Genomic DNA, 19427 nt, shown 5'->3' on the forward strand with positions numbered 1-19427 from the left:
ACACTAACTGTTACACCCACTGTCACACCTACTGTTACAACCACTGTCACACACATTGCCCCTATCACAACCCCTGTCACATTACCTGTCACAACCTCTGTCACAACTTCTATCACACTACCTGTCACAACCACTATCACACCCATTATCACAACTCCTGTCACACTACCTGTTACAACCTCTGTCACAACAAATATCACACTATATGTCACAACACCTATCACAATTCACAATCCCTATCACAACTCCTATCACATTACCTGTCACAAACCCTATCACACTATATACAGATCACAGCCGCTGTCACACTACCTATCACAGATGTTGTCACAGATCCTGTTAAACCTACACTACCTATCACAGCTGATGTCACACCCATTGTCACACATGCTATCACACTACCTATTACAGCCGTTGCCACACCTGTTGTCACACTTCATGTCACACTACCTATCACAACCATTGTCACAACTGTTGTCACACCACTGTCACACCTACCGTCACACTACCTGTCACAACTGTTGTCACACTAACTGTCACACTACCTATCACAGTCGCTATCACACTTACTATCACACTACCTATCATACCCGCCATCACACTACCTATCATAGCTGATGTCACACATACTATCACAATACCTATCACACCCGTTATCACACTACCTATCACACCAGCTATCACACCCGTTGTCACACATATCACAACCACTGTCACACCTACTATCACACTCACTGTCACACCTGCCGTCACACTACCTATCACGTCGCTATCACATTACCTATCACAACCGCTATCACACTACCTATCACAGATGTTGTCGCATATCCCGATACAGTTGTTGTCACAGATCCCGACACAGTTGTTATCACAGATCCCGTCACAGTTGCTGTACTACCTATCACACATGTTGTCACACCTACTGTCACACCTACTATCACACTACCTATCACACCAACTGTCACACTACCTATCACACCTGTTGTGACAAGATGAAGAAAAATAAGAAGAAAAAAGAAAAAAAATGACTAGAAATAACGAACTTTTGTTTACTGTTATATGAGCTTGAACTTCTCAAATAAACTTATATGATGCAAATATCAACATTCAAGTTATTGTACATAATACAACCAGTTACACTACTTATCACAGCACCTGTCACATCACAAAATTAGTGTGACTGATAGTGTGATAGGGTGACAGGTATAATAATAGCTACTTTAGTTCTACCCACATGCTATAACCCAAATACAATGATGGGGATACACTTTCGGTTGTTTGAGTTCAAATTTTTTTTTTCACAATATTGAATAGAAATCATCCAACTAACACAGTGTGATTTGGATTTCAATTGCAATTCTCAACTAATCTAGAACCATATCTTTGCCTCAGTCCATATAAATGGAAGAACCATATAAACCCAACGTGTGAATGCAAAAAGGATGATAGAAGATTATGTGAGAAAGCAAACTTCATATACAAAGCAATCTACATCAAACTTATACAGAGCAAACCCAACGTGTGAATGCAACCTAAATTCCCATCTTCATCTACATTTCCTCCGATCCAATTCAAGCTCCCATCTTTCCCTCTTCCCCCAATTAGGTCTCACCAATTTGACCACAAAATCCCACTCACCCATGCACCTAACCTCCAGATGATGTCGTATTCAAGTCCTCTTCAAATTCAAATTTCAATTTATAAGGCTCCTTGCTCCAAGACAACGTTTTGAGCCTCCGCTACAAGCTTCGATGACAACCCAGTGCCGCCACTACTCCTGTTGATCCACTCCTTCCTCAACAGCTCTAACTCTCATCTTGGAGCCTCCATGCCTAGTGCATCTGACTTGGATCTAGGCTTAATTGACCTGAATCGGAGCCTAAATCTCTGATGCTAGCTTAGGGCTCTGTCGCAGATCACGCCTCATGCTCCATCTCCGTATGTCTAAGTTTTTAGACTATCGACGAAAACTTCGAATTGTTCTTTAATTTAGGATCAATGGCACAATCGTAAATATTTATAAAATTATGGGCAACGTTTTAAGAGTTTGAAGAGCCCAACTTTTTTTTATAATTTTGTAAACTTAGGTGACTTTTTTTCTAATTTTGGGTGTCAAAAGTGACTTTTTTTTATAAGAAGCCCTTTAATTAATGAGATATCCTTACTATATAAATGCAACTTACTTAACATTATTTTAGAAATAAGCTTAAGTTAACCAATCATGAATCCTCACAAAAATATTACGGCACTGAAAACAAATTGTAGTTTCAGAATAGAAAGAGAAGCTGTACGTTGGCCTCTTGTTTTGTGTTTTTTTTTTAGTAAGAAGTACTAGAGAAAAAAAGGATGTGTGTCTAGTAATTTAAGATGTGTGAATAAAATTTCTCAAGTACTAATCTATACTTTAATAACCAAAACTTACTTTGTTAACTAAAATGTGTAAGAAATCACGATCTAACCTTTACACCATAGATTATATCAAAATATATTTTAATAAATAAAGGATAATGTAGTAATAAACAATGATGTAAAAACTAATTCTAATTTTTTTTCTCCTACAATCTCTCTGTAACTTTCTACTCCCACATTTTTCTCTAACACCCACTTTCTTAATTACACACACAACGTGTGTTTTTTGTTTCTAGTCTATAGTATTATAACCAAAACATGATTTGTCAACAAAAAAACATGTGAAAATACATATAGATTCCGATATCATATACTAATTCAAAATTAATTAAATTAATTCAGGGATAAAAAGGTGAAAGTCAAAATAAAAACAGAAAAAATGAAAGTTGTTTTCTTTTGTTGATAACTTCCACATGCTGTAACCATCCACTATCTCCATTATTTTGCAATAAATCTCTAAATTTTTTTAAAATGTTGTAGGGGAATCATCTCCTATACATACTTGGTGTATCTTGTTCTAATTAGTATAGCCTATTTAGATATGAAATATTATCTTATCCCTGATTCATCAGGATTTTTGATGTAATGCCTATATATAAGGTTATATGTCTATTAATAAAATTACAGTTATTCTCTCGAATTCATTCTACTGTTTCAAAAAACAAATAATCTTATATCACACCCATCGGGTGTGTGCTGTTCTTGTATATAACGGTTATAAGTTATAACATACATATTCACATATAATCACATTTCAAAATTTCTGATACTTTTACCATTATAACAAATGTGAATCCTACATTGTAATATCGTAAATCTCCATTAATATATATACCCCCTCCCTTTAGTTTTCTGATCAAAACACATTGAAAAATAGCTAGAGCACTAGGCAGTTGAGATGGCAGTTTTCTTTATCTTGATGTTTTCTCTCATTCTCTCCAAGGGAACATGCCAAAGCAGCGTGCCTTCCAGTTCCGACTTCTGCGCTGCAGACTACACAGCTCCAAGAGGACCTGCAGGCTACTCTTGCAAATTGCTTGAGAATGTTACCGTAGATGATTTCGTATACTCCGGCCTAGGCATTGCCAGAAACACCTCAAACATGTTCAATGGTACAATCACTCGAGCGTCCTCTAATCTGGTTCCAAGTTTGAATGGTTTCGACCTTTCAATGGCTCGTATAGACTTGGCACCCCGGTGGAGTTGTCCCAGTACATACACGCCCCGGAGCAAATGAAATATTCCTTCTCGTGCAAGGAAAACTAATTGCCGGGTTCATTTCATCGGATCAAAACAAAGTGTATATAACGACTATCAAGAGTGGTGACATGTTTATGATCCCTGAAGCGTTATTTCATTTCTTTGTGAATATTGGAGGTGCTAAAGATAATCCGGCCCTTGCATTTGCTAGCTACAGTAGTTCAAGTCTACGTATTCAGAGTGTGGATAATGCACTATTTGGAAGCAGCTTTCCTACTCAATTGATAAATCGGACTACTTTGTTATCAAATTCTGAGATAAGAAGATTGAAGGCAGTCTTTGGTGGCACTAATTAAGGTTCCACTTCACGAGATTAGTATTGACTATAGAATAAGAATGTGACTAAGGATTGATCCCAATCGTCCCTAGTTCCTTTCGTCATCAGTGTACCTTAATTTTCTTTTCCTTGTTGTGGTTTGTGAAGGTCTTTAAACTCAATTGTTGCACAACTTTGAAGTTTAATGACCCTGCATCGCTGTATGGTCCAAATTTCTGTATGAATGAGTGTCGCCTAGCTATATATGACTATATGTTATGTGTTTTCTATTATTGATCTTTCAATGGGTTGCAATCTATGAACCACATACACGTACTATGGGCAGCGTATTTCGTGTCTGACACGGACATGGAAGGACAAGCTTGGACACGCTCGGACATGCGAACTGACTTTGGACACGGCCCGGACACGCGAGTATCTGAATTAAACACGCGAGTATCCGAATCGGACACGCGGACACGCAACAACTCATAATAAAAGTGAAAGTGCTTATGGTGAGATTCGAACCTTGGTCATCCAAAGCACTCAACAACTCCTCAATCATTCCAACAAACCATATATGTTGATGATATGCTGATTACTGGCAATGATACTGTACAGATGGATCGGCTGCAGAGACCGTTTTTTTCTGAGTTTGAGATGAAGGACTTGGGGGATCTCAAGTATTTCTTAGAGATTGAAGTAGCAAGGGGGAGAGACGGGATTTACTTGTACCAGAGGAAGTACATACTTGATTTGTTGATAGAGACATGTATGTTAGATTGCACACCTATTGACACCCCTATTGAGCAAAACCCTAGCAGAGTTCTACACCTGATTGTACTATCCCGATTTTTGGAGTAGGTCAAATTCTTTTTTCTTTTGAGAAATATAATGTAGAGGTTGCCACGAGTTTGCCATATTCTCGGTGAATTTTTCAGAGTTCCGAGTTATTTTTTAACGTATTTTAGAAAATTTCGTTGAAGTTATGTCGCATAGTGATGTGGCGGGCTTTTATTGGACCACGTGGTGACATGTGGCAGGTGACCAGCTAACCCATGTGGGCTACTTATGTCATCATCAGATGTGAGTCATGTGTCATTTACTATGTAGCACGGACAAAGACACGAGTGTCCGTATTGGACACGATTCGATACGTAGACACGGCATATAGAAATGTTTTTGGACACGGACACGTGGTGGACACGTCAATTAAAATTATTTTAATATATATATATATATTTATTAAAAAATTAATTTAAAATTTGAAAGTATTTAGATGTATATATATTAAAGTGTGCATAAATATAACAAAAACTGAATATGTTGGAATGGTTGAGGATTTGTTGGATCATTTGGATGACCAAGGTTCTAATCCCACCACAAGCATTCTTATTTTTATCATGAGTTTCTCTCCTTATATATATTAAAGTGTAGATTTTTCGAGTGGATGATGGTTGCTCGATTACTCGACATCAATATTTAACCCTGTAGGTATCATTAATAGTATAAAGCAAGAGGATATCGTTCACAAACCGGGGATCCAGCTAGAGCTTAGGATCACAAACACTTAACACGAATTCATCGAGATATAAAAGATTGTTGATATAAGTTCGGATTGAAAGATAAAAACAGTAAATAAAATCTAAACTACTATATACATGTGATCAACCAACCAACACACAATACATCACCAAAACAATTCACATAAAAAAATCGAAAACAAGTTATATGTCTCTTTTTAGAATCAGGCCGAGACCTCTTTATGAACACTTAAGGTTGGATCATGCAATTAGGGTTCTAAGCAGTAACTTAAACACATAGACACTTAACATATTCGATTAATACCAAGCAGCCATAATCGAAATATAACATGTTCATCTTCATCATGTAATTCCAAAGCCATGCACATTGAATTCATTAAGCATGTCACCTACTTAACCAACACCCATGCAATTTGAAATTCACATATAAAAGAGTAAACTTGTTCTTAGCATAAGTACTTAATCCAACAACCTAAATATCATGCTACAAGCATAATCATAACACTTAGAAATCGAAATTGTTCATAGATAGTATACGGCAGAAACCAAAACATAAAATTCATAAAACCAAAACATGAATTCGCATCTTTATATAAATTAAATCAAGTAGCTATTTCATAGACAAAATCGAAACAAGATTAGTCTACACAAATCGCATGCTCATCCAAGAACAAGAAAACCAAAACCGAATTAATCAAAGAGAGAATCATGGTTACACTTTATCAATCAAGCGATTCTACAAGGTGTAGCCGTGGCTTCTAAGGGAATGAAACCTCTTCACAAGCGTGCTTGAAGGCTAAGGATGATGATGGAGAATAGTGGAATCGGTTTTAGGATTTCTTGGAAGGGTGAGGGATTGATTCGGCAGAGCTAGGCTTGTGGTTGTGTGCAAGGTTGATGATGAATGAATGGGGAGGCCGAGCCTCTATATATAGGAGAAAATATACCCTCTTGCCGTCCCTTATGGGAGATAGAGTCCAATTGGAAAGCTGAAATCTTTTTTGATATGGATTTTGATTCATGTACTCCAAATCCAACTTGATGTAGGAAACCAAATCCAATAGGGAGAACACATATGGGCTGCACGGCATCTCTCCTTGTTCAACTAGGAATAACTAGGCCGGCCTCTTCTTCTCCTTCTTCAACTCAGATATGATTTCCTTATCTTACTAGGAATGCATCACGGCATCACTACTTCCTTTCCAAGTATGATTTGTCTTTCCTGAAAATAATTCGACAATTAAGGAATAAGAAAGAATGAAAATAGGAAAGTAGAATCCTAGTCGAGTAAGGAATCCTAGCTCAATAAGGATTTCTAACACTTAGCACAATTTCATCATCAAGTCATTCAATTTCGACATAGCTCTATTTAGAACATACAAATGACAATTATGAACCTAAAACAACTAAATAAGAAATAACAAAGCATAAGAATATGACATATATATATTAAGAACGTCACACTTTGTGCTCCTATCAACAACCCCACACTTAGACTTTGCTAGTCCCATAGCAAACACTAAAAAGGGAAATCAAAACATAAAACATAAACAATACAACTAAAACTAATGACACGAAACATTCTAATGCCTTCAACATTTTGTCTTAGAGATACTCAAACTCATAGCATCAAGAATAACATGAAATCAAAATAGATAGGATGAATTCAATGGTTAATAAACATGAGATTTTGTTTAACAAGTAAGACATGGCAGAAACAGAGGTGATATTAAGCTCGACATGTTCAAAACAAGTTCAAATTCAACTCACAAAGGATATGTAATCCGATTCTTTTCTCTCAAGAACATGGCATATGCTTAAAAGCTTTTCACACACAAGAGTTATGAACACATAGTGAATTCGAAAACCTCATGAAAGATAGCAATTATATGCACAAATGAACCCAAACCATATGCTTACTCGTGAAACAAACTCCACAGATCAAGAGCTACTCATTTTAAGAATCATGCGGATTTTGAGAATAGGGTAGGCTTAGGCTCGGCATGGATATATTTTTCAAGATAAAGGAATCACAAAGGTCATCCTCAAGACTTAGCAGAGCAAACCATCATTATGTCGCCATACTCTATAAAACAAGGGCCAAATATCATCACGTTGGACCCATCCTTCACTTTAAACATTGTAAAAACGAAAAAAAGTTAAAGTATAACATTATTGAGCCTTCAACAAATACATCACAACTCCAAATTCACAACACAAGTCCCAAGTCGTGCCATCTTTTCATTCCTTTCATTTTTTCTCAAACCGTGCATATATACTTTTTTTTTTCACACGACATCATACAATTTTTCTCTTTTTCATATGCTTTTCACGACATTCTTACATACAATAGCATAACCCCACACTTGAATCAAATCATCACTCCATATTAACACCAAGAATCGGCTCTGCCAAGCCTCAAAGACAAGGTAGAGATATAATTATACTAAGCAAGGATATAACATGTTGGTAATGAAAGAAAATGCTTAACGTAGGCTCAAATGGGTTAACACTAAGGTGTCCCAAACAGGGCTCAAATAGGGATACGGCTTTTTGGCTTAAGTGGTGGAAATCCTAAAAAGATCCAACAATCCTTTTCAAAATCAGAGTATATTATGACATAAAGTTTTGAAAGTTTCAGCAAGTAAGTTCTAGCATTCTCTAGTTCATTGCAATTCTATGGCATATGAATTGATCAAAATAGGTGTAATGAGGTTATACAGCCAAGAAACGATAGAATAAAACTCTCCAAAGAAAGACACATATATGGCTCTAAACTCACATAAGTTACATGAATTCAAACGAAACTCACATAGGTTACATGAATTCAAACAAGTAAGGAACATGCTCATTTTGTACCTAAGTTTCAAAATCCTCATCTACTACATGTTCGTACAAAATCTACATATCGATTAACCATCAAATAAAAATTAAGTTTATTTCAATATCGTGATCTTCTATTAACCATAAATTCAAAGATCAACTCATCCTAGACAGTTAAAGGCATACCTAGGACTCAAAACAAAAACAAAACAACTCAAAATCGAAAATTTCAAACTAAAAATCGGAAATCAAAGCAACAAAATTAAAACACATAAACATCAAACAATAGAATTCAACGAATGATGTATACCCCACCCCACACTTAAAACTTACATTGTCCTCAATGTACAATATGATAAGCAACAAAAATTAAAAAGAGATAAGGGATAAGAAAATGCAAACACTCATTGATGGCTCCTTCATTAGCTTAAGTTTAGAGTCTATAGCCTAAACTATCTCCAAAATATCACTTGCTTGCCGTAGGATCAAGGAGAGACGTCTCCTCCACGTTATGTTCCACAAAATTCTCATAGTATGGCTTCAAGCGATGTCCATTGACCGTGAACTCCTTCCCATGCACCATACTTTTGATCTGAATAGCACCAGAAGGAAAAACATTAGTAACAACAAACGGTCCAAGCCACCTAGAACGGAGCTTGCCCGGAAACAATTTAAGTCGAGAATTAAACAAAAGAACTTTCTGCCCAACGACAAAGTGTTTCTTCCTAATCATGCGGTCATGGAATGTCTTAGTCTTCTCCTTGTAAATAATTGCCGAATCATAGGCCTCATTCCTAATTTCTTCAAGCTCATGCAATTGCAACTGTCTATGCAATCCGGCCTCATTAATGTCCATGTTAAAATTCTTCACAGCCTACCATGCACGATATTCAAGTTCCACAAGAAGATGACATGCCTTGCCATAGACTAATCAAAATGGTGACATGCCAAGAGGAGTCTTGTATGTCATCTTATAGGCCCAAAGAGTATGATCCAATCGTTGAGACCAATCCTTGCGTGATGGTCCAACAGACTTCTCCAAAATTCTCTTGATCTCACGATTAGATAGCTCCACTTGTTCACTTGTTTGGGGGTGATAAGGCGTAGCAACCTTATTCTTGATTCCATACTTCTTCAACAACACCTCAATGGTCCGGTTGCAAAAGTGAGATCCTCCATCACTATTGATAACTCTCGGCATACCAAACCTAGAGAAAATGTTAGAACGAAGGAAGTCTGCAAAAACTCGAGAATCATTAGTCCGGGTGGCGTTTGCTTCCACCCATTTCGAAACATAGTCAACACAAACAAATATGTACGAGAAACCATTTGAGCTAGGAAAAGGTCACATGAAATCAATACGCCAACAATCAAATATTTCAACATATATAATCGGTCTCATAGGCATTTGATCCCTAGATCCTAAGTTTCCCATGCGTTGGCATCTATCACAAGTCATGCAAAAATGATATGCATCTTTGAAAATCGTAGGCCAAAAGAAACCACATTCTAACACTTTAAGAGCAGTCCTACGTGAAGCAAAATGTCCTCCACAAGATTCAGAATGGCAAAAAGTAAGTATAGAATGATGTTCAAATTCAGGGACACACCTCCTAATGATTTGATCAACACAATATTTCCACAAGTATGGTTCATCCCAAACATAATACTTAGCTAATGCTTTGAGTCTATTCTTTTGAACATGTGATAAAGTATCCGGAAATTGCTTAGAAACAAGATAATTCACAATATTTGCATACCATGGCTCACTTACCTCAACTCGAAAGAGTTGCTCATCCAGAAAGCTCTCTTGGATAGCCAAGGGCTCGGCATCTCTCACCAAATGACTCAAGTGATCCGCCACAACATTGTCACTTCCCTTCTTGTCCTTGATCTCAAGATCGAACTCTTAGAGTAAAAGAATCCATCAAATCAATCTTGGTTTGATATCATTCTTCGTCATTAAGTACTTCAACGCTGCATGGTCAGTGTAAACAATAACTTTGGATTGAAGTAAGTAAGAACGAAACTTATCTAGAGCAAAGATCACAACAATAAGTTCGTTTCGGTTGTGGTGTAGTTCTGTTGAGCATCATTGAGTGTTCGTGAGGCATAATAGATGGCGTAGGGCTGCTTATCCTTCCTTTGCCCTAGCACGGCTCCAACTACATAGTCAGAGGCATCACACATCAACTCAAATGGCAAGGACCAATCCGGCGGTGCCATGATAGGTGTCGACGTTAAAAGCCTCTTCAAGGTCTCAAATGCATACTTGCAATCATCATCGAAGTGAAAGGGAACGTCCTTTTGAAGCAATGAACTCATTGGTCTCGCAATCTTGGAAAAGTCCTTGATGAACCTACGATAGAAACCGGCATGTCCAAGAAACGATCGAACATCCCTCACAGTTGTGGGGAGGGGTAAGTGACGCAAAAGATCTATTTTAGACTTATCAACCTCAATTCCTCTAGATGAAACAATATGGCCTAAGACAATGCCTTGCGTAACCATGAAATGACATTTTTCCCAATTCAAGACCAAGTTAGTTTCTTCACAACGTTTAAGCACAAGTTCAACATTCTCTAGACATGTTTCGAAATTTTTACCATAAACAGAAAAATCATCCATGAAAACTTCAATTTTTGAACCAACATACTCAGAGAAAATGTGATACATGCAACGTTGAAACGTACCTGGAGCGTTGCATAAACCAAAAGGCATGCGACGATAAGCAAACGTACCAAAAGGGCATGTGAACGTAGTCTTCTCTTGATCTTCCTCCGCAACACTAATTTGATTGTATCCACTATAACCACCAAGGAAACAATAGAAAGAATGACCAGCTAACCTCTCAAGCATTTGATCAATGAATGGTAATGAGATATGGTCCTTCCTTGTTGTAGCATTGAGCTTCCTATAGTCAATACACACACGGTGACCAGTCACTGTCCTTTAAAGCACCAACTCGTTATTTTTGTTCTTCACCACCATGATTCATGACTTCTTTGGCATAACTTGAATGGGAGAGATCCACCTACTATCCGAGATGAGGTAGATCACGCCACAATCGTGCAACTTAGTGATTTCATCCTTGACAACTTGCATCATTGGTGGGTGAAGGCGTCTCTGACCTTCCTTGGTCGGTTTAGCCCCATTTTCAAGCAAAATTCGGTGCACACACATGGTAGGACTGATTCCTTTGATGTCGGCTAGGGTCCATCTTATTGCCGTCTTGTGTCTCTTCAACACTTCAATCAATCTCTCCTCTTGTTCCTCGTTGAGTGCAGATGAAATGATCACTGGCAATGTATCCTCATCTCCCAAAAACGCATACTTCAAGTGGTCCGCTAGAACCTTAAGATCAAACTTTGGAGCTTGCACCACAGAAAGAAGATTCTTGTTAGTAGTTAAGAGAATTGGACTAGGAGAGACATAACTTACCTCACGTGCAACCTCAAGAGAGGTCACGTTCTCTAGAAAAAAGAATGGAACGACATCATTGGCTTCTAATTCAAAAACGTTAGAACCATCACTTGTAAATCCGGCCCCTTGGGCAATAGTAAGTGCTAACTCGTCATGTGCCAAAGTATCTAAATAGTTATCTGTCAGGGAATCAAGAATGTCAACTGAAAAACAATCATTTAATTCCGAAAGAGGATACCTCATGGCTTCAAAGATGTTGAAGCTACTCACTTCATCATCGAACTCAAAGGTGAGTGATCCACTAAACACATCAAGTTTTGGTCTTGCAGTCCTCATGAAGGGACGACCCAATAAGATGGGGACCTCCTTGTCATCTGCTTCAGTTGGTTCCATGTCAATGACATAGAAGTCTGTAGGGAAAATTCAGCTCTAAACCTGCACAAGAACATCCTTAACATAGCCCAAATGGACTTTGTTGGAACAATCAGCCAATCAAATCACAACATTATCACGTTTCAATTCACCTAGACCTAGGTCCTCATAAATATAGTACGGCATTACATTGATAGATGCACCTAAGTTTAGCATTATCTTTTCAAATGTCATATTTCCGATTGTACAAGGGATAGAAAAACTCCCTGGATCCTTAAGCTTTGGTGGTAGCTTTCTTTGGAGCACGGCAGAAATCGTCTCACTCATTGTGACAACCTCCTTCTCTCGAGTCATCCTCTTATTGGTGCACAATTCTTTCAAAAACTTAGCATACCTAGGAATCTGTTGTATGCATTCAATAAGAGGCATGTTCACTTCCACCTTCTTGAAGATGTCGAGCATGGCTTGATCAGAGTCATCATTCTTTTGCTTTGCAAATCTACTAGGGAAGGGAACACGAGGAAGATCATTAGTTAAAACCAAACAACTAGAGTTAGGATCCTTACCTTAGTCATGCATGGCATGACCTCCTTGAGATAGAGGCACGACATCATTAGCCTTAGACGAGGCAGAGTCCTTCTCTAAGTCATTGATATTGAAACTCTCGGCCTCTTGTCCTTTAGAAGGCACGGGGTTCTTGTTTTGTTGCAATGGAGCATCCAAGGTCCTCCCACTTCTTGTAAGCCTGGCCTTCACGTTAGGATTTGGCTCAGTTTGACTCGGAAACTTTCCTCCTTCATGGATCTTGCCCATGAAGTCGATCACTTGTCCCATCTGCTTCTTAAGCTCTGTTATGTCCTTTGAATGAGCTTGTTGACCTGTAACTAAGGCTTGAGTAGTAGAGTTTAAATTTTGTCGCCCTTGAGCAAGGGACTTCAAGAGTTCATCATAGTTAGATGCAGATGCGTTATTCGAACCATGAACATTAGAGTTAAAGGGAACATAACCTTGAGGTACCTGAGGCCTCACAAACAAACCTGAAGGACGAGGTCCTTGACCTTGAACATTTGATGGTTGAGCATTGTTGTTCCAACGAAAATTGGGATGATCTCTAAGTCCAGGATTGTATGTGTTCGAGTAAGGGTCATACCTAGGCCTTTGTTGCCCCATGAAATTCAACTCTTCTTCAGTGATTGCACCATTTGGACAATTCTCCATCGTGTGATCTTTGAAAGAACAAATTCCACAAGCTTGAGTGTTGATGCTCGAACCATTGAATGCCTTGAATAAAACGTCAAGCTTCCTTTCTAAAGTAGCCATCTGATTTCTTGCATCAACATCATACACCCCACGGCTCTTGCTTCCTCTCTTCTCCTTGGAACTAAATTGGCGATTGTTGTCAGCCAAGTCATCAATCAAGGTGTAAGTTTCTTGACCGGTCTTGTTCATGAATGTGCAGCCACATGCCGAATCTACCATGCTCTTATTGGTGGTGTCGAGTCCTTCATAGAAGAATTGCACCAAGTCATCAAACGAAATACCATGGTGAGGGCACTTCCTTTGTAGTTCCTGAAATTCCTCCCATGCCTCATAGAGTGAATCACCATCATTTTGAGTGAAGTTCTGAATCTCCTTCCTAAGTCTTTTCGTGAGTTGAGCAGGGAAGAATTGCTTCAAGAACCTCCTAGTCAGATTCCTGTAGGCAAATAGTACAACCAACGCTTAGCATCATCCTTAAGGGTAAATGGAAACAAAACCAACCTCAAGACTTCTTAAGAAAGATGATGAATTGATTGAAGCTTGCAAATGTCCAAGAACTCCCTAAGGTGAACATTAGGATCTTCCATTGACGAACTAGAGTACTTAGGCAGCTGCCCAAGCAATTGAACTGGAATGGAGAAGTTAGCTTCATCAGGTGGAGTGAAAGCAATGCATGAAGCTGATTCATGGGTGTTAGGGATGAACGCATTCTTGAGTGCAATTGGAGCACTAACATGAATTATGTCACGGTCCACAATTGTGTCTAGCTCTGAATTGAAGATGAAGGGGAAGGAAAAGTCCTCCTCTTCTTCTGATCTAGGTGAAGAGTTTAAGATTGAATTGCTTGGAGATGTTTCGAAATCTAAGGGTCCACTCGTGAAAGAGTTGTTTAAATCTCTAAGTGCTTAAATCTGATCTTTGAGCTCTTGTGTTCTCGTAGATATTTCAGACATGCATAGTTCTTGTGACACAAAAGTTAAAGAGTTAGCATTGAAGAATACACAATGAAGACATAAAAATCATGCCCTTCCTTAGCCATATACACACACACTTATAGAAGAGGCACGACAACTATGTTGTCAAGTTTACAAAAAGTTAGTTCTTTACGTTTACAAAAGTTCATACAATTCACAAGTTCTTTTTGCTGTTTCAATGATTGAATGATCGATTAATTCTAAATTGTAAATCAAGGTGGACGTGCGGCCTAAGTATAGATACCTAGACACAAGATCAAGTCTTTGTTTCAGAATGCCGTGTAGCTCAATTAGAGATAGTGAACATGGTAGGACTCATTTGTTGAACTACGGAGAGCGAACTCCGTATCGACTCCATCACCGAGATGTATGTCAGTCAGTAGTTCTCTGAGATCTATTTTGGTCCCATGCACCAGAGTAGTAAGAGAGCGTGCCTCTTACTCAGCTGGACTTAACCTTGTGTGTTAGACAAATCTCCAAGTGTTAATAAACGCCGCCCTCGACATCATGCAAACCCGAGAGCTAGCATGAAAGGTTAAGACTAATATTAACAAAAGGGACTTTACCTATTCTGTTCGATTTACAACCTACAACAATCATTCACTCAAGCACCAAAACAACAACCTAAGATATATTTACTATATGTACAACGAAACAAGATAAGAATATACAAATGTACAATATAAACAATGAATTCGCAATTAAAAGTTAGGGATCCATCTCTATGGATCCTTGGCAACGGCGCCATTTGATGGTTGCTCGATTACTCAACATCAATATTTAACCATGTACGCATCATTAATAGTATAAAGAAAGAGGGTATCGTTCACAAACCGGGGATCCAGCCAGGGCTTAGAATCACAAACACTTAACACGAATTCATAGAGATATAAACGATTGTTGATATAGGTTCGGATTGAAAGATAAAAACAGTAAATAAAACCTAAACTACTATATACATGTGATCAACCAATCAATACACAATACATCACCAAAACAATTCACATAAAGAAATCGAAAAAACAAGTTCTATGTCTCTTTTTAGAATCATGCCGAGACCTCCTTATGAACACTTAAGGTTGGATCATGCAATTAGGGTTCTAAGCAGTAACCTAACACATAGACACTTAACACATTCGATTAATACCAAGCAGCCATAATCGAAATCTAACATGTTCATCTTCATAATGTAATTCCAAAGCCATGCACATTGAATTCATTAAGCATGTCACCTACTTAACCAACAACCATGCAATTCAAAATTCACATATAAAAGAGTAAACGTATTCTTAGCATAAGTCCTTAATCCAACAACCTAAATATCATGCTACAAGCATAATCATAACACTTAGAAATCGAAATTGTTCATAGATAGTACACGGTAGAAACCAAAACAGAAAATTCATAAAACCAAAACATGAATTCACATCTTTATATAAATTGAATCAAGTAGCTATTTCATAGACAAAATCGAAACAAGATTAGTCTACACAAATCGCATGCTCATCCAAGAACAAGAAAACCAAAACCGAATTAATCAAAGAGAGAATTATGGTTACACTTTATCAATCAAGCGATTCTCCAAGGTGTAGCCGTGGCTTCTAAGGGAATGAAACCTCTTCACAAGCGTGCTTGAAGGCTAAGGATGATGATGGAGAATGGTGGAATTGGTTTTAGGATTTCTTGGAAGGGTGAGAGATTGATTCGGCAGAGCTAGGCTTGTGCTTGTGTGCAAGGTTGATGATGAATGAATGGGGAGGCCGTGCCTCTATATATAGGAGAAAATAAACCCTCTTGCAGTCCCTTATGGGAGATAGAGTCCAATTGCAAAGCTGAAATCTTCTTTGATATGGATTTTGATTCATGTACTCCAAATCCAACTTGATGTAGGAAACCAAATCCAATAGGGAGAAGACATATGGGCTGCACGGCATCTCTCCTTGTTCAACTAGGAATAGTTAGGCCGGCCTCTTCTTCTCCTTCTTCAACTCGGATATGATTTCCTTATCTCACTAGGCATGCATCACGGCATCACTACTTCATTTCCAAGTATGATTTGTCTTTCCTGAAAATAATTCGACGATTAAGGAATATGAAAGAATGAAAATAGGAAAGTAGAATCCTAGTCGAGTAAGGAATCCTAGCTCAATAAGGATTTCTAACACTTAGCACAATTTCATTATCAAGTCATTTAATTTCGATATAGCTCTACTTAGAACATACAAATGACAATTATGAACCTAAAACAACTAAATAAGAAGTAACAAAGCATAAGAATATGACATATATATATATATATATATATTAAGAACGTCACACTTTGTGCTCCTATCAGTCGAGAACGGATTGGACGAATCTAACTAGAGTGAAGAGCCTAAAAAGAAGTGTTTTTTATTTTTACTACATTCCGCACTGTAAAATTAAGTCTCGCGTCGGGACCGGCGTCTGGTGGCAGTAAAAAGCCACTAACCTCGGGACCGGGGCGTGACACAGACTCCAACTGATTGATCTCGCTATCAGAAGTTAGTTGGGTGCTTGATTTATTTGACCCATACTAGACTATATATTGCTTATGCAGTGAGTGTAGTGAGCCAGTTCATGCATAATCCAAGTGAGAGTCACATAGATGCTGTTGTGAGAATTCTGAGGTACTTGAAGGCAGCTCGAGGAATAGGAGTAATGTTCTCTAAACACAACAACATTCTTGAGGTTAATGGCTTTACAGATGCAAACTGGGCTGGAAATATTACAGATAGGAGGTCAATATTTGGTTACTTTATCTTTGTGGGAGGTAATTTGGTCATATAGAAGAATAAAAAGCAGAAAGTACGTTGTGGTCCGATCAAGTGTTGAGGCTGAGTATAGAGGTATGGCTCATGGAGTGTGTGAATTATTGAGGCTGAGAAATATGCTATGTGATTAGGGTGTTAAGTTGAAAAGTGCTATGAAATTGTATTGTGACAACAAAATAACAATTGATATATCACAAACATGATCGTACTAAACACGTGGAGGTAGATCATGATTTCATAAAAGAGAAGCTAGATGCAAAAATGATTAATTTCTCTTTTGTCCCTACTGAAGAGCAGCTTGCATATATACTCATTAAAGGAGTTTCTAAGAAGGCATTTTATGACTCACTTAGCAAGTTGTGCATGGTTGATATGTATGCATCAACTTAAGGGGAAGTGTTAGCTCGAGTCATATCATATAATTTAGGGATGTACATCATGTAGTTAGTACTTACATATTCTGAATATGGTAGTACCTAGTACGTAGGGTTGTAGTACAATGTATTCTCTATATGTAGCTTCCAGTGTGAGATGAATAAATATCAGAAAATTTATTCTCTAAATCGTGTTATATTTGACTAGGATTTATACAACATTTTTTGGTGGAGAAGGAAATGGTGAGACCTCTTTGGTTTGATTTTGATCATCATCTTTGTCTTTTTTTTCTCTTTAGTATAATTCTCACTTGGAGATTAATGTAGGATATACTAATGCAAGTTCTAGGGGTGTGGTTTCTCTATGTGTTTTCAAGTCTATTGGGCAAAGGAAAAGAATTCAACTATAGGGTAATTTTGGGCTGTTGTGTTCTGATGTTGGGATGATCGTTTTTGTTTTTTTTTTCTTGTTGATTTCCTTTTGATGATTGTATTTTGATATTGCGCTGTGTGCTTTAAGGATTAGTTTGCAGTAGCTAGAACTCCTTCAAGTTGAGTACTATAGCTGTCAAAAAGAGCTTCACATATTAAGGTTCTTGTATGCTCCGGTAGTGAATTGATATGTGTATTTTATGGGCGTTTAGACCTCCACTTTTGGTTATGATGGTTGAGCAATTGGATTGTTGGAGAGTCTTAAGGTCCAGTTTGGCACAGATGTGTTGTGGGTAGAATTACTTTTGAAGCTGTTGTGAGCAGAATTGCTTTTAAAACTGATGCGAGAGAAATCAGTTGAGGTGTTTGGTAAATTGATTTGAAAATTGTTGTGAGACTGAAAAATAATTTTGAGTATTTAGTTTTATTGTAAATAAAACATATAATTCCCAATATGGATATTTCTTGTTATAAATTATATTACAAATTTTGTTTGATATGATAATGTAACTAATTAAATTCCCAATAAGGCTTTGTTGGACCAAAAATGACATGAACAAGCCTCTATAGTTTCTCTTATACGATGAACTCAAACTGATACATGTCTAATATTATTCATACATTTGTCCCTTCATAGTAGATATTACATAAATAGTAGCTATTAAATGCAACATATATTTGTCTATGAATCCATCTTCATTTGAATATAAGAGGACAAGTTGTGTCATGAATGAACATCAATGGTCCTAAAATTTCTGCAAGTAATTGAGAAATGATATGAAGATATGGGAGTTGATTGAGCATTCTTCCTTATGATTGCAAGACATTAATTTGATGTTTTTCTCCTAAAAGGTGCATTGCCATGAATTCCTCCTCTTAGTATAGTTCATCAATGATTTTTAGTAGACAAACAACTCTATATATGAATATATTTATGAATTAAAATTAATGTTCCAAATATGCATGTCCTGCAAAATAATGAAAACCATATGGGTTTTCTCTAGACCAACAACGGTCAACACCATTATAATGAGAATATCTTAAAACCATAGAAAGCTAAACCTTAGAAAAAATCAAATATGCAGCAGGAGTCCATATTCAAAAGAAGCAAAACCAATTAACATAGCTTAATTAACTAACACTGTCACAACACACACAGAGGTATGCACACAAAAATAATATGCATCAGCATTAAACTACAATCTCCCAAATCCTACTCTTGATGAATCCACTCAAAGGTTAATCTTGTGGAACTCAAAACCCAACCCGCACTGTACCACAAATCATTACTTTTTTTTCCCAGGTTTTTTTTCCAAAACCTGCTGTTGGAAGAATTTATTCCGTTAAAATCAGTTTTTTGGGTCTTACCAAACACCTCATTTTAAACTCAAAACTGTTTTTGATCCCAAAAGCAGCTCAGGAAGCTGTCACAAATTGGGCCTTGATTGTAGGAAAGTCCAATTTTATTTTCAAGTTTTCATTTTGTATACAATGACGTAAGATGTACA

The 19427-nt window shown here is 37.4% G+C and overlaps 1 non-coding gene and 1 pseudogene across 1 annotated transcript; both read left to right on the forward strand.

The window, feature by feature from the left end:
* The first annotated feature begins 3307 nt into the window (after positions 1 to 3307).
* LOC126796950 (auxin-binding protein ABP19b-like) lies at positions 3308 to 3965 on the forward strand (annotated as a pseudogene).
* A 9659-nt stretch (positions 3966 to 13624) lies between these two features.
* LOC126801327 (small nucleolar RNA R71) lies at positions 13625 to 13731 on the forward strand. Its single transcript, XR_007672818.1, has one exon. It is a non-coding gene; the product is annotated as a small nucleolar RNA R71 (small nucleolar RNA).
* The last annotated feature ends 5696 nt before the right edge of the window (positions 13732 to 19427 follow it).

Source organism: Argentina anserina, chromosome 6, assembly GCF_933775445.1.
Source record: "Argentina anserina chromosome 6, drPotAnse1.1, whole genome shotgun sequence".
Taxonomy (NCBI): domain Eukaryota; kingdom Viridiplantae; phylum Streptophyta; class Magnoliopsida; order Rosales; family Rosaceae; genus Argentina; species Argentina anserina.